Genomic DNA, 15,428 nt, shown 5'->3' on the forward strand with positions numbered 1-15,428 from the left:
ACCAACCCCTTCTGTGAGCCTCATTCCACGTGCCAAAAAATACCTATGATTGAGTCCTTTAAATGCCTATGATTGAGTCCTGCTGAAACACAGGGGCACAAAGCACAAGGGACACATTGATTGCTGTATCAACACAGGAGGTAACACGTTTCAGCACAGGTAAAGCAGGTCACAGGGTTTTCCATTGCTGCAGGTGTGGGGCACTGAGCCTGCAGATGGATCTGATGCTATTGGTTGTAAAACCTGGGAAGGAGAAAAAGAGGGAAAAAAAGATACTTTGTGCTGTTTTTGTTGTCCTAAACAGTGGTGTTTCTCACTGGGACATCTCTTTTTCATCTCACTACCTGTTAGGAGCAGTTCACTGATCGCATTTGTGCTTCACTGGTCACTCAGCAAGTTCATGACTGCTGGTCATGGGGTGTCCCTCCTCCTGCCTGTCCCTGTCCCCAGGGGAAGCCTGGTGTAGATAACCTGCTGGGATATGTCGCTGTCCCCTTTACTGGCAGGAGCTGTCACCTTTTCACATGGTGCCACACTGACACCGAGTTGGACGATTTTTGGGTTTGAGAGAGTGTGTTGGGAAAGGAAACAAAATAATGGGGCCCAGAAGTTTGAGACTGAGAGGAAGAAAAGGATGGGGAGTTTAGCCTGGAGCAAAGGAGGCTCAGGGGGAACCTTGTGGCTCTGCACAACTCCCTGACAGGAGGGGGCAGCTGGGGGGGTCGGGCTCTGCTGCCAGGGAACAGGGACAGGACAAGGGGAGACGGCCTCAGGCTGGGCCAGGGGAGGCTCAGCTTGGACATCAGGATGTCCTTGTTTCCCTCATCTGTCTCAGCAGTTGATCCTGTGGGGTTCCTTGGCCCTGATGTTATCAGGAAGGCTGTAGAACATTGAGATTTTTGGTTGCCGCCAGTGATGGTAGCTCAGTGTTGCAAGGAACTGCTGCTTAATGGGTAACTCGTGATTTAGTGGGAAAGGCTGTCCCAGGCTCCTGTGCAATTCTAGGATCTGGTTCTTGATAGATCACTGAGCAATTCGCAGTTCCTACCTATTTTTAGTATTCCAAGGAAAGACGAAAGATTAAAAGTGGAGAGGCCTGTTAAAAATGAGCAGATCCTGTTATTTCTTTGCTTTCTAGTTCAAGGAAGGTGTAAAAGCTTCTTTTGGCAAGTATTTTTAGGATTCTGCCTAATTGATGTGATACTGTTTTAATGGAAAAACAGTTATTAGTGAGGGTGTAGTCTTGGGAAAAAAATGTGTAATGAAAGGAGCGACAATTCACGTCTTGCACGTTTTCAAGATAGCATCAGTATAATTTAAAGTAATAGATAAAGTGGGTACAAGAGGAAAGTTATCCTCTTGTCCAGAAGGCTGCAGAAATAGCAGCTGCCAGCTCCTGTTATTAAGTCCTGGATTAGTGAAAAGGCCATGCAATAAAAGCTGCAGGAAGGAGACCAAATGCTAAGATTTATTGAGGGAAGAGTGTGCTAATGGGTATTACGTGGGAATTGAATGGTTGTGGTTGCAATTGGAGGAGTGAGCGGTGATAGTAGTGACACAAACTGTCAGCTGGGGGAGAAGAATAAACAAAACAAGCATTTAAAAATCCTGTCATAGCCTTCACAATGGGGCCCAGTGGGTAATGGATTTTTGACTATGATGAAGCTGTAATGTGATTTATGTCAGTAGCTGTATCTAGCTAATTGCAGGAACCACAATAAAATTTAAAAACCGGGCCTGCAGCGTAATTACTGCTGTGTATAGTGACGATATTTATCTCACAGCGTTCTCACAAAGTTTGGTTTCTGGGTTTTTAAGTCTCAAAACCTCAATTTTTCTTAGTATTTCATGAATTTGTGCAGGACACCTGAGGGATGTAGCGCTGCCTGTGTTGATCTGACTCGGCGCCTCTGTTACCATCAGTTAATGGGGAGATGATGAGACTAAAATATCCTTTTCCTCTGAAAGTGGAGCCATGAATAAACTCTGTTGCATAATCCTGATGGTCTGACAAGGACATGGTGATGTCAGAATATGATGCAATAATTGCTGAGTGACAGGGGACTTAAAGGAAGAGTCATTGAGGGCAGCTGTGGGAAATTCCCTGGCTTTACTGCATTTGACAGAGATTTCTCCCAAAACTCTGTGCCTCTAAAACACAAGATTTCTGTAATCCAGATTTTCCGAGATAAAGTCTAATGCTGGAATTTCAGAATTATATGGAGGCTTTTTCCCTGTAAAAGGGAGAGGATATAATGAAGGGTAAACTACACAAATAACCCTCCGAGTTTTGTGCCTTCAGCCCACCTTGAGGGACCCGCTACTAAATTTTAGGGCTTTGATGGCATCAAACCCTGACTGATGGCTCAGATAAGTGAGTTTCTTTTCTATTGTGCATATCCGCAAAGCTCTGTGTGTTGGTTGATGTGTGGAACTGGAATTCCAGCAAAATACCTGGAATGGTGTGAGTGGCTTTCTGCTAACACATTCCTCCACAAGGAGCAAATCCTCCTTCTTATTTTGTAAAACAAAACAAAAATGAAACAAACAGACCCCCCCCCCCCCCCCAAAAATCCCCACACATGAGGGCTGGAGTGGGCATAAGCAAAGCCTTTTGGCTGCCAGCATGCATCAGACTGCTTTTTCTGGCATGCCAGATGCCCATGATGGGGACAGTGTGTGAATGTCACTTTGAAGCACATAATCAAAATAAAACTTACTATTCTTTAAGCTTAGAGCTGCCAAATACATTTTTATATTTGTTTTGTGAGAAGTCTGCCAAAAAAAAACCCAACGGCAGCTGTGTCCAGGAGCACACAGCCGTAATTCATGGAAAGAGATCTATTTGCTTAAAATTTGCTTCAGAGTAAATTGAATGTGAGGTTTTACAAAATCATACCCATTTTTATGTAGCCTCCTGCCTCTTTGGGAAGCATCTTTTCAGACAGGGGTAGCTTCCCTTCTTACACTGCCAGCAAACTGTCAGCTTTGGGAAAAGGGAGCAGGAATTGCATGGATTTTCAGGCAGAAATGAACAGTGTTTTTAACCATCCCATGGAGCTCTCCATGCTTTCTGATGGAGGTCAGCGCTGGTGGATGCAGGTACAAGGACTGGAAGAAGAAGGTTAAATGATAAAATGTGGTTTTTTCGTTCTTGTTCTCCAAAAAGGTTTGATTTGCTGCTCTCCACAAAGTCTTAAATATGCCCCTGGTGGTACCTGGCCTCTCCAGACCTCGCTGGCCTCAGCTTTGTTCTGTTTCCAGAGGGGATGAGTTTGGTTTGCACCACCTCGCTGGGGAATTGTCCTAGAAGCTCTGCTGAGGAATCCAGGGGCTGAATTGAGGAGTAGCCATCCTTGTTTCTGCACCTAGAGCCCTGGCTCCCTCCCTCATGGTCTTGTTTCTTGTCTTGGAGTTTGTCATGGTCATCTGGGGCGGAACTGCTGAGGGCCTCTGATGGAGACTAAAATGAATTAAATAATGAGGCCCTGTGGCCTCCTCCTCGTCCATCCGTGGCTGTGGCTCAGTGCCCAGCACAGCGGGCTCTGGCTGTGCTGGGGGAAGGTGACAACCACGGAGACAAGGCAAAACAGTGAGCTGGGGGCTGCTGTGGGGCCCTGGCGGTGCGGGGAAGGGTGACGGGGGTGACAGCAACTGAGCTTCTCTCCCAGCTTGTGGGAAAAATTAAAAATTCCTGAGCAGCAGTTGTTCTCTTGTGCTCTGCTGCATTTTTGGCTGAGTGTGCCCTGCCCCTTCTTTTCCAGCAGGGCCACAGCTGGTGAGTTGCTGATGCTGTCATGTTCTGGCACTGTCCCCACAGCGTGCTGCTGGCTGGGACCTCAGCCAGCATCCACAGGACACAAATCTGTTACAGAGCACGTGGGGAGGAGATGGCCCGCTCGAGGTGTTCTTTGCACTCACGCCTTCCAGAAGCTCCACCTGCAGCAAATTGACTTTGGTTGCTGCTTAAACTGCAAAGGCACTTGTCCATGGGTTGGGTTTCCCTCTCCACAACCAGGAGAGCACAGGATGATTTCTGGAGCTGAAGGGAAATGCTCTGATCCCTCATGTCCAGCTGGCTGCTTTGGGATGGGGTTATTTAAATCATTCAAAACCTCCTGCTGGGCCTGTTCATTTTGCTTTGGTTGCAATACCATGTTCTGCTCAGGTTTGGCCTCCAGACGGGATTTAATGATGGGATTTAAGTCTGTCCAAGGAGCCTGCACTGCAAGGTAACTCTCCTAGCTGAAAATTAGTATGGTTAATACTAACAGGTTAAATACTAATAATGCATTTTAAATTGCATAACAATTAAAGAAACAGAAGAAGGGTTTGTACCTAAAATGAAACATCACCTTAAAGAACATTAATGGGGAATTTACTTTCTGGGACAGAATAGCTGCTGTATTTCAACTTGGACATTCAGTGAAAGCTCCGTAATATTTTCAATTGAGAGTATCTGCACCATGCTGCAAATTCACCATTTTGTTGCAGAATCCTTCTTTACTGCTAGTGTAAAATTATCTGAATGTATACAGCACAACGTAGAACTCAAATCATCTTCATCAGGTAAAAGTTGTGGCTTTTCCTGCCTTGTACTGAAGGTGCTTCTCAAACCTTTTGCCACTGTAAGGCACTGACTCATTTCTGTTGTAGAATCCCAGAGTGGTTTGGATTGGAAGGGACCTTGAAGCTCATCCCATTCCACTCCCTGCCATGGGCAGGGACACCTTCCACTAGCCCAGGCTGCTCCAAGCCCCAGTGTCCAGCCTGGCCTTGGACACTGCCAGGGATCCAGGGACAGCCCCAGCTGCTCTGGGCACCCTGTGCCAGGGCCTCACACCCTGCCAGGGAACAATTCCTTCCCAATATCCCATCTCTCCCTGCCCTCTGGCACTGGGAAGCAATTCCCCCTTGTCCTGGCATTCTAGGCCATTGTCCCAAGTCCCTCTCCAGCTCTCCTGTAGCTCCTTCAGGCCCCGCAAGGCCACAGTGAGGTCACCTGGGAGCTTCTCCTCTCCAGGCTGAACAATCCCAGCTCTCCCAGCCTTTCCTCCCAGCAGAGCTGCTCCATCCCTCTGCTCATCCTGGAGCCTTCTCTGGACTCTTTCCAGCAGCTCCAGGCCCTCCCTGTGCTGGGCCCCAGGGCTGGGGCAGCTCTGCAGGTGGGGTCTCACCTGAGCACAGGGGCACAGGGGCAGAATCCCCCCTCCCCTGCTGCCCACGCTGGGGGCTCAGCCCAGGGCACGGGGGGTTCTGGGTCCCAGCTCTCGCCCACAGCACCCCCAGGTCCTTCTCCAGGGCTGCTCCAGCTGCTCATCCCCAGCCTGGATCCCTCCCGGGAATTGCCCCAAGTACCAGCATTGTTCTGTCACCAGAATGTCCCCTCTGGCGTTTCCCGGTCAGTTGCCTCAGCCCAAAAGCTGTGCTGAAGCTGTGCCTGCCACGTGTCTCATGTTTGCTCACCCGAGGTGATTGGTGTCACTGTCACTCTCTGTCTCTAATGGTCACAGTGCAGTTTGCAGCAGTATCTTTCTGACAGGTAACACACAGCCTCTTAAAAGAGGTGGAAATTAATGATTGAGTTCCAGCAGTTGTATTTTTGTCTGCAAAAGCCACACCGTGCCAGGTTTTGACATCCTTTAGTACTTTATAAGTCAATAGGACAGCTGCGCAATGAAATGATTTTTAATGAGAAATGATGACAGGACCTGGCAAAGAAATAATGCTGAGTTAATCAGGAAAGTTGTGAGTGTTTGTAACAGTCTCTCCCGTGGTGCCCGAGTGACATGATTTGAAATAGTGTTCAGAGCGAGGCCCTGAGAGCTCTGCATGTAGATTCAGCTTTATTTCAAACAAAGAAGCCCCTAAAAATCCCTTTCTGTTGCCTGTTCATGGCTGATCCTGTAGCATTATGTGTTTCCAAAGACATTTGGAAATGAGGGACCCATTCTTCCAGGCGGGGCTGTGGTCTTCCCTTGGAGCAGTGGCTCCACTGGACGTGGCACTTGGGGACATAGTTTAGGGGTGGTTATGGGTTGGGAATGGGACTCAATGATCTTGAAGGTCGCCTCCAACCTTAATGGTTCTGGGATTACCCAGAGTAGGACATGCTCTGGGAAATTAAGTGGAATACATTAATTTTAATTTTTTTTTTTTTAATCTTTAAACTGGTACTTTTGTTCTTTTCCTCTCTAAATCCTATTACATTTTGCTAAGTTTGTGTATGGAATTCTCATTGTGTGGATGGAATATTTTTAAAGTAGCCTAAAATTAATAAAAATGTAAAAATATATTGGTGGGCTAGGCACAGCTGGGGAGTGGGACCCCTTTCTTTTTTCTGCCATGCCAAATACATGCTTTATTTGAGAAATCCCTACATTGGAAGATTTGTGATCAGTGCAGAGACAAACTGTTTCCAGCGGCTTTTGATGTGAATTTAATTTTTTAGTGAAAAGTTCAAGTATTTCTTCTTATGTTGAAAAATGACCCATTTTGTACATGTCAAAATAACTGTATTAATCCTGCTACTGGTGTAGAAACAGATCTCCTATTTTTCACTGGAATGTTAATTTTTCTGGCCCAGTATCATGTTGGGTGACTGAAATATTTTGTTTTAGCTTTCCCAGGCTTATTTCACCAGTTCCTCTTTGCCCAGAGAGGCTGATGTTGAATGGCACAGTTATTTTATTTCTTGACAAAACACAGTAGGCAAAGTGTTTTTGGAATGTGTGAACTGGTCTGGAAGCTGATCCATCTCTCCCATCTGAAACTTTTCCTTCCCACAGGCAATTTTCTTTGTGCTTCCCACATTTCCTTCTTCTCCTGCCTGTTTGCTGGGAGCAGTTCCCTGAGTCCAGCACTGTTCTCACTGAGCTGTGCCCGGAGTTACTGCTGGGTTTTAAGGAAACCCCTTGGTTCCTGGGACCTCTGGGGGTGGGGAAAGCTTTCCCAGGGGTTTGGAGCCAGGGGAATTTGTATGGATGCATTTTGCTAATCATTGTGCTGGAAACTGAACTGGGTCAGTGCTTATCTTGTACAGACAATTTGTTCCTGGAATTAGGAGGAGCTCCTCACCTTTTTGGAAAGGAAGAACAGAAAAGCTGATACCAGGCTATCTGTTGAGACGTTGCACAGTTGAATTAGGGTTGAGAGTAAAATGGAAATTTCCCTTAGTTGGGGTTGTCCAGCCTGGATAAGGAAAGTCTCCAGGGAGACCTTAAAGTCCCTCCAGTGTCTAAAGGGGCTCCAAGAGTGACAGGGAGAGGGACTTGGGACAAGGGCCTGGAGTGAAGGGACAAGGCGGAATGGCCTTAAGCTGAAGGAGGTCAGGGACAAAAATAACTCAAAACCCCAGGACCTTGATTTTTCTACTTTTACTTTGTATTTAATATTTACTCTGACATATTAGATGGCTCTAAAAGAAAATCATGCTGCAGCTACGATTCTTCAGCATTTACAAAAGCAAAGATTAATGTGAAAACCATGAAAGTAGCTCTCAGAAAGAGTGACTCTGTCAGATTGCATTTGCATATAACCCAATTGATACTATGTCCTGCATTTGGAGGGGAAAGGAGTTCCCTGTAAACATCCATGAGTAAAAAGAGTGGCGTTTAAAGCTCCTGCTCTGATCTAAATCAAATTGCAGAAGATGTGTGTTCTCATCTGAAGATAAGAATAGCACTCAGCCAGACTGCATGTGGGTGCTAATAAAGGCTTAAAAATCAACCCAGACTTGTTGGGGCTGAGGAAAAGAGCTGGTTAATGAAGTTTTGAGATTTTTTTTCTTCTTTCTTTTTGGTTTTTCTTTTTGATAAATGAACTCCTCAAGGTGTTGTGAGTTATCAAAATGCAGTGTTTTCAGTCTTTATTTTGAGATATTATTATTAAAAACCACCCGGTGTGCTGTGAGAATGTCATTGATCATTGTCTTCCATCTTTTTCTGAGAAAAAGGGAGGGAAAAAATGCTCTGGTGGAGCAGCAGCAAGGCAAGTGAGTTCTTGCAGCTGGTTAAAATGACCTGAAGCCTTGAACATACTCTAACTGATAACAGGAACATCATGTCGTCTCTAGAACATGTGTTTTTAGCACAGTTACAGAATGAAAACAAAAAAAAGCTTGTAGCTACTTTTGCAGTGTCTTCTATGCATTTATATTGCCCTATATAATATTACATGTATGATAACGTTTCTGTTGTTACAAGTCACAGAGTAAAAGCTTTAATCAGGGCAGGCATTTGCAGTGATGCTGCTGATCCCTTTTCCCTGTGTTTTTCCTCCAGCTATCAGCTCAGGAGCCGCTGTGCTTGCCAAGCTGGGGCTTAGCTGGCTTCTCCTGTAAAAGCGAGCAAGTCCCTGAATATATTCCCCTGGTGTGTTCTCTTTCTTGGAACCAGCTCCTCCTGTACCACGGGAGTCACCTGGCTTGGGGCTGGAAGGCTCTTGGGGAGTTCAGCATGGTTGGCTTCCCTGTCCCGAGGCAGGAACACAGACGTTGACAGATGTTTGCCTAAATTTGCTCTGATGGAAGAGATTTGTAAACTCCCCAGGTGCCTCTTGCTGGGGCTGTGCTGGCCCCTGTGCACTGAAAGTTCTGCCTGAGCTCCACCCTCAATAACCTCTCCTGGCTTGTTTGATCAGAGTTTTGAATTCCTCTTCCAGTTTCCCAAGATAGCTTCAAATTTTGATCTTGTTTTTCAGAGCTATTTTTACCCTTTTCATCATCATCATCTTCTGCATATTTTTGTAAATCTCCTCTAGAATTCATTCTCTGAATCATTAGTGAAGGTATTAAAGAACACAGGGTGTATCTCTTCAGAACTGTACTTGAAACATCCTTCAGGTTGAAAGAGAACATTTTAAAAACTACTCTTGTGCCTTTTTACCTAATTGAAGAACTTAGCTCACTTTTCCTAAAGAAAGCTGGTAGAAGCCTTAGAGAAGTCCTTTCATATTTATACCCTGGTTACTCTGTCAGAGGTGGAAATTAGGTTGGTTTGACATGATTTGCACTTGACAAACTCACGCTGGCTGTTTGCTACCCGTTTATTATCCCCTAGGTTCCTCTAAATTGATTAATAATGTGTTCTGATGTCTTTCTGGGGAACAAAATTAAGCTTACTGATCTCTAATTCCTTGAGTCCTCCTTCCTCTGATTTTTAAGATAATCCTTCCAGAGCCTGTAGGGACATCCTGAGTCCTCTCTCGGTTTGGGGTTTGCTTCTGGTAGTTCTAAGGTAAGAAAAAATAACTGACCTAGCTCTGCTGATCTGAATAATTCCTGTAAGCCTAATATTCTGCAGCTGGGGTTTTCCCCTCACATTTCTGGGTTTTGAGCTTCTAAAGCTGGCCTGAATACTTTGTCATGTCTAATATTTGTGACGAATGATATTAAAAAGGTGTGAGCATTTCAGACTGGCAGATGGGATTATTTATCTTCCCTGCTAAAGCATTGCTTATTTTATTCTTTGGCTTGTTTCCAGTATCCCCACAATTTTCGAATGTTCATAAATTCAGTAGTTTTCAACCACTGAAGCTTTATAATTGACAGAAGAGTTTTTTCTCCTCCCATACTCTTATAATGTAATAAGAGAAAGGGAGGGGCAGAGTGGACCTTGACTGCTGGCAAGGAAGCCTGGAGTGGAAAACCAGTGGAGCACGGAAGCTGCTCTCAGCTCTCCTCCAAACCTGCAGCTTTTGGAAGGTGTTCAGAGCAGTTCCCATGAGTTCACAGCTGATGCACATCCCAGACGGAGGGAAGGGTGTCTTTTTCTGATCCAGTCCTATTCAGCTTATTAATTAATGCCATTCCTAGCGGAATCTGCTTTTGAACACTGACTGTTGAGGAGGGAAGAGATTGGAGTGTTTTGAGGATGTGGCTTCCACATCAGGAGGATTTTCCCCAGTTAAGAGTAGCCTGGAATAAACAGGCTGTAATTAAAGAGGGATCTGGGCAGGGTACTGAAGTCTGGCAAACACAATCCACAGAAATGTGTTTGGGGCATGGCTGCCAGGCCTCAGTTCGAGACAACCACCTTTGGAGATACAGTGAATGAAAACTCATGCAAGTCAATGGTCCAGCAGCTGCCAAGGCCAAATGTCAGCCAAGACTCTGAGAAATCTAGAAAATCTGGAAGAACTGTGCGTACTAACGAGAGGGAAAAGAGGAGAAGTTAGAGATGTAAAGCTGTTCTGGAAGGCCGAGCTCTGTTGTTTTGGCAAAGAAAGAAATAACAGGTGGAAGAGGAGTAAGGGCTCAAGAAAAAGGGTTCTGAGTGTTGGCAGGTCTAAGCAGGGAAATAAAGGATCACGACTGTGGGATCTCTGCTATTGGTGTTTTCAAACAGCATGTTGGACAAATATTTGTGGCTTGGTGTTTCTTTGGATGTAACTTACCCTGCTTTTAAAGAGCAAGAAATAAATATCTGAAGGTCCCTTTTAGCTCTGCAGGTCTCCTGTTTTTATTATGTTCCTGTTTATATTTTGGCAAACCTCCGGTGATTCGTAGATTCCATTCTGTTAGGCTACTTTTTCACTCACCACTAGGCTTTCTCTGAAGGTAGAGGATCCTAAAAAGTAAAATAAATGAAGTCAGACTACTGTTATGCATCTTTATACAGAATTAAAGCAAAATGTCAGAATAAATTTCTTGGGCAGTGGATTATGTGGCAAAATTGCAAGGAAGAAAGGGAAAGAAAAGCACAGAAATAGGAGTGTGGCAATCTGGTGTCTGAGTGATTTGTAATGAGACACATAACTGCTTCTTGAAGTTAATTATTATATGATAATTGCTGAGGAAGGAATGAAATTCGTTGGAATGTTCTTTCAGTGCCTCCTGATTTTGTGAACAAAAGGGTGTTAACACTCCTGATTAGCATGTAATCCAGAATTAACTGAAGAAAGAAAGAGCAGGCCGAGTTTTGCAAGTGAAATGCTGTATAATGAACTTAAACTGTAGCTCTTAATTTCATTTGTACTGGAACATGTTTCAGCTGCAGAGAAATCTTTATTTTCCTCAATCAGCCCAGTGTAGAAAGTAGGAGCAGTAAATTTTGATATGTGCAATGAGGTATTGATTTATTAGAAAGCTTTATTACTTTATGAAGTCCGTACTTCAAGAGAAGGCTCTGATTTATACTTAAACATAAACATACCTGAGGAACGTGAGAGGCTGAGGGCAGACATGACCCAAACCAGCACCAGCATCATTTCTAGAATCACAGAATCCTGGAATACCCTGAGCTGGGAGGGACCCACCAGGATCATGTGGTCCAACCCCTGGCCCTGCCCAGACAGCAGTCCCACCCTGGGCATCCCTGGCATTGGTGTCCTGGAGCTCTGGCAGCCTCGTTCCCTGGGGAGCCTGGGCAGAGCCCAGAACCCTCTGGGGGAAGAGCCTTTCCCTGCTATGTGTGCATTTATGTTCATATCATAAGATTTTCTTGATCTGATGATTGTTTGGGTTTGCTTCCAAATGGCCAAATTATGCCTCTGAGTTGGAAAGACTCAGATAAACTGCAGAGGGTTTGTGTAAAGGCCTGCCTGAGGGAAAGGCTCACATGAAAATGCCAGGAATTATCCAGTGTTTCCCAGATTTGCAAGTGTGCAGCTTTATCCTCCTCCTGCTTCTTTCTCGGTGAAACATTCCAGACATTAAATAATCTTTATAATTTTGGGATGTTGGGTTGAACTGTGTTTCTTGTACTCTTTAAGATGTTTTCTAGTGAGGGTGTCCAGTGTTAAATCTGCCTGCTTAAAGCAGGATCTAACTGGGTTAATACTGGGATTTGCATTATTTATTTTTATACAAGTTGGGGTACTACGCCTGTGTTATCTTTGTGTTAGTTTAGCATAAATAAAAAAAAAAAAAAGTCATGTTCTATTAATATTGATAGAGTTTAGGCATTTGGTACAGGTACAAATAAGGGTCAGCTTTTTTATTTTAGAGCAGTAGTGATGTGTATTTATATATTTTTAAATATGCTGATATAGATTTGAATAACTATAGCATCCTATAGTGATCAGCATTGAGTAGTGGTTTTGTTTCCTATTGCCTTTTAGCCTGGAAAGGCCTGGCATTATAAAGTTTGGGCATGAGGTTTTTTTAGTGATATGGACTGCAGCAGGATTTTTACAGAACTGGCTGTGAGTGTGGCATGGTTAAAATTTTTTAAAAAATAGGTACTACAACATATAAATGCTAATGTAATGCCATGATCTCAAGCTGGAGGAGTGCTTTTCCTGGAATGTGAGAAATACTTGGTTTGTTTTCTTAGAAATCAGAGTCTCCAGGGAAAAGGGCAGGAAGAAGGGATGCCTTCAGGGGGAATAGATCAGCTTGCTTTGTATGTATGAAATCCTTCTTCCTTTCTGAAGAAAAGATGATGTGGAGGCTTCCAAAATTGGACACTAGAAAAAAAAAATTCCCTGAAAGGTTAGTCAGGCACTGGAATGAGTTTCCCAGTTCAGTGGTGGAGTCACCATCTCTGGAAGTGTTCAAGAGGCATCTGGATGTGGTACTTGAGGACGTGGTTTGGAGGTGATGATGTTGGACTTGATCACCTTGAAGGTCTCTCCCAACCTTGATGTGATCCTGTGAAAGCTGCTGGCTAATCCCAAGGACTATATCCATACATTGTACTACATATATATTATAGTAGATGTGTTTGTGCTGAGGAACACAGTGCAGCCTCCATGGATGCAGGTCAGGAATGTTCCTGCTCTCTACACATCTGCTCCTTGAAGGGACAGAGACCTCAGTGTGGCTTGCTAGCAAATTGTCTTTCCTTTTGGGATTGGCATTATTTTAATGAAGGCTGTGGAATGTAAAACTGCAAAATAAAGCCAGGAGTGTACACGGGTTTTATTCTGAATTCAACGTTCTGTGTCCCAGAGATGTGGTGGGGAGCCTTAGCTTGAAGGGAAATCTTTGCTTTGAATTCATTGTAAGAGAAGAGTAAGAAACACTGTGGATGCCCCTGGATCCCTGGCAGTGTCCAGGGCCAGGTTGGATGGGGCTTGGAGCAGCCTGGGACAGTGGAAGGTGTCCCTGCTCATGGAATGAGATGGGCTTTAAGGTCCATTCCAGCCCAAACCTGTCCAGGATTCTATGAATAAAAAAAAGAATCATTTCTTTCAGTCTTTTAAAGGTACTTGGAGCCCTGTCAGCTCCGTGTTAGCTTAGAGCCTAAATCTGAAAGCTGCACGACAAGTGCTGCTGGGTCTCAGGGCCCCGTTCCGTGGGCTGGCTTTCACAGTGGCAAATCAACCCCACTGCAACTTAAAACCAAGGACAGCATCTTGCCCCCCAGCAATGCCAGAGCTCCCAGGAATTTTGATTAACTCCATAGGGTTTTTTCCTCTATCGTCTTATGGAGTCAGTCATTCTCCCTATTGAGAGATGCATTCAGTGAAAGTGCTTTTTGAGTTTTCCTTCAAATAGATTATTAAAGGCAAAAAAGAGAATCTGTTAGGAGGTGGGTCCTGTCATTTGATTTGGAAAGAAGTAATTTTTTCAATCTCACTGGGCTGGAGGTTGTTAATGCTATTCTCCCTGACAAAATGCAAACTCTTTTTCCAAGATCTTAGTCTTGTTCAAGTCATCCACCCAAGTGTTCCTGCAGCTGGTTAGGGAAGGGCTTTAGGGTTTCAGGAATGTCTGTCAGTGGAGAAAGCTGCAAGATTTGCTGAGAGAAATGGGTGAATCTTCTTCCACCCCATGGGTGCTCCCCTCCCCTTCCATCATGCCAGTGCCACTGGCAGCCTGTCACAGCCCTCCAATAATTGTCCCCATTTCTGACATCTTTGAGGGTTTGAGTACAAATTCAGAAGCATTTTTATGGTTCAGCTCCAAGCGTGTGTGAACTCAAATGATGTTTTGACACCATCCCATCTCCTTTCTGGGTTATCTTGGGAATGGGTTGCATGACACAAACCTGAACACACATCCTGGGATGCTTCCTGGGCCATTTGTTCCCACCTTTTATTTTCTGCTCTTGGCAGCCTTTTCAAACCCCACACCAGTTTTCCTATTTTTTTTGGGAAAGCTGTCCAAGGCATTTAAGATTATTAGTAAGATAAGAATAACGTAATGGATCTTTCAGGTGATATTTGACTGGCTAATTGTGAGGGTATAATGCGTTTAAAATACTTTGAATTACCTCATTTATAAACAAAGAATAATCACTCCAAGCATTGTGTGTTTTGAAGGTGTCAAAATTTAGGAACGTGGGTATAATAATTAGGTATCTGAGCCCTTTTCCAACACTGAGAAAAACAGTAGAAAAGCTGTTGGCAAGTTGAGAAATTGAACTTGGGGCAACAGCTTGTGCTGAATATTTGTAGAAGGAGGTCTTCAGCATTGTTGGGTTTAATAGTAGATATTATCTAGATGGGAATTTTGCATCTGGGTTTTCCAGAAGTGTAACCTCTAGCCCTAATAGTTAAGTTAGCCAGGTCTGTGTCGCAGTGGCGCTGGTGCTCGAGCAACACAGCAAGCTGCTACTCCAGTTTGTTCACATTTTCATGGGTCTGACATTGACTTAAAAGAGTACATGGCAAGAGAATGAATTATTGAAACCCATAGATGTCATCTGCAATCCGAGCCTTTTGCTTTTTACACTGTCCCAGCAATGCTGACATGTCTTTCACCATCAAATCTTTTCCTACTACATCTTTTATTTAGGTGTTTGGTGGTTCTTTTCACAGTGCACAAGTGAAGAACCAGAAAATTGATGAGTGTGGTGAAAATAATGCTTTGGTGGTGTGGGTTGTTACTGAGGAAGCTGCTGTGAGGAAATTGTTTTACTTTTTTTTTTTATGTTATCAAGACCACAACTTGCCAACAGCTCTGGAACTGTAGCGTGAAGTTCATGGGCCTTCCTAATCTTTCTCATCTCTTTTGAACAAAAGAAAGCATAAAAGGCGTACTGCTTCACAAGGCTGCTCCTTCTTACTGAGGAAAGGAAAAATAATGCATAAAAATCTTGGCTCAAAAGTAAAACCACTTTCTTTACTCAGTTTAGCTGGGAATTGCAGCCCACAGGCACAACACCATCCATTTTTGATGGGCAAATTCTATCTGCAGCCCTGCAGTGTAAAACAGTGAAAAACTGAGCATTCTTTCTCCCCAGCCTCATTCTTTCCCCGTGTTAGTAATCCTTGCACAGTGTTTTTGGTTATAAATGTGTTGCCAATGATCTTTAAAGAAAATAGGAATTGAAAAGGAATAAAAAGGAGCATCCCTGGGAAACTGGCTAAGGGTGGCTGTTTCCTTAAAGGAAGTAAAATCTCAATTTGCCTGTGCTAGGTTAATGGTTGGCCCTGATGACCTAAGAGGTCTTTTCCACCCTAAATAATTCTGTGATCCTGTGCTGTCATAGCAAAGGCCTTGCCATAAGTTAAAAAGGGGAAGCTCCCAAAAATTAAAT

The 15,428-nt window shown here is 44.1% G+C and overlaps 1 protein-coding gene across 8 annotated transcripts in view; it reads left to right on the forward strand.

Moving 5' to 3' along the window:
• The window catches only part of PCDH15 (protocadherin related 15), a 711,356-nt gene that overhangs the window by 74,640 nt on the left and 621,288 nt on the right, over window positions 1-15,428 (forward strand). The gene's annotated exons all lie outside the window — the stretch shown is intronic.

This window comes from Corvus hawaiiensis, chromosome 8 (assembly GCF_020740725.1).
Source record: "Corvus hawaiiensis isolate bCorHaw1 chromosome 8, bCorHaw1.pri.cur, whole genome shotgun sequence".
Taxonomy (NCBI): Eukaryota; Metazoa; Chordata; class Aves; order Passeriformes; family Corvidae; genus Corvus; species Corvus hawaiiensis.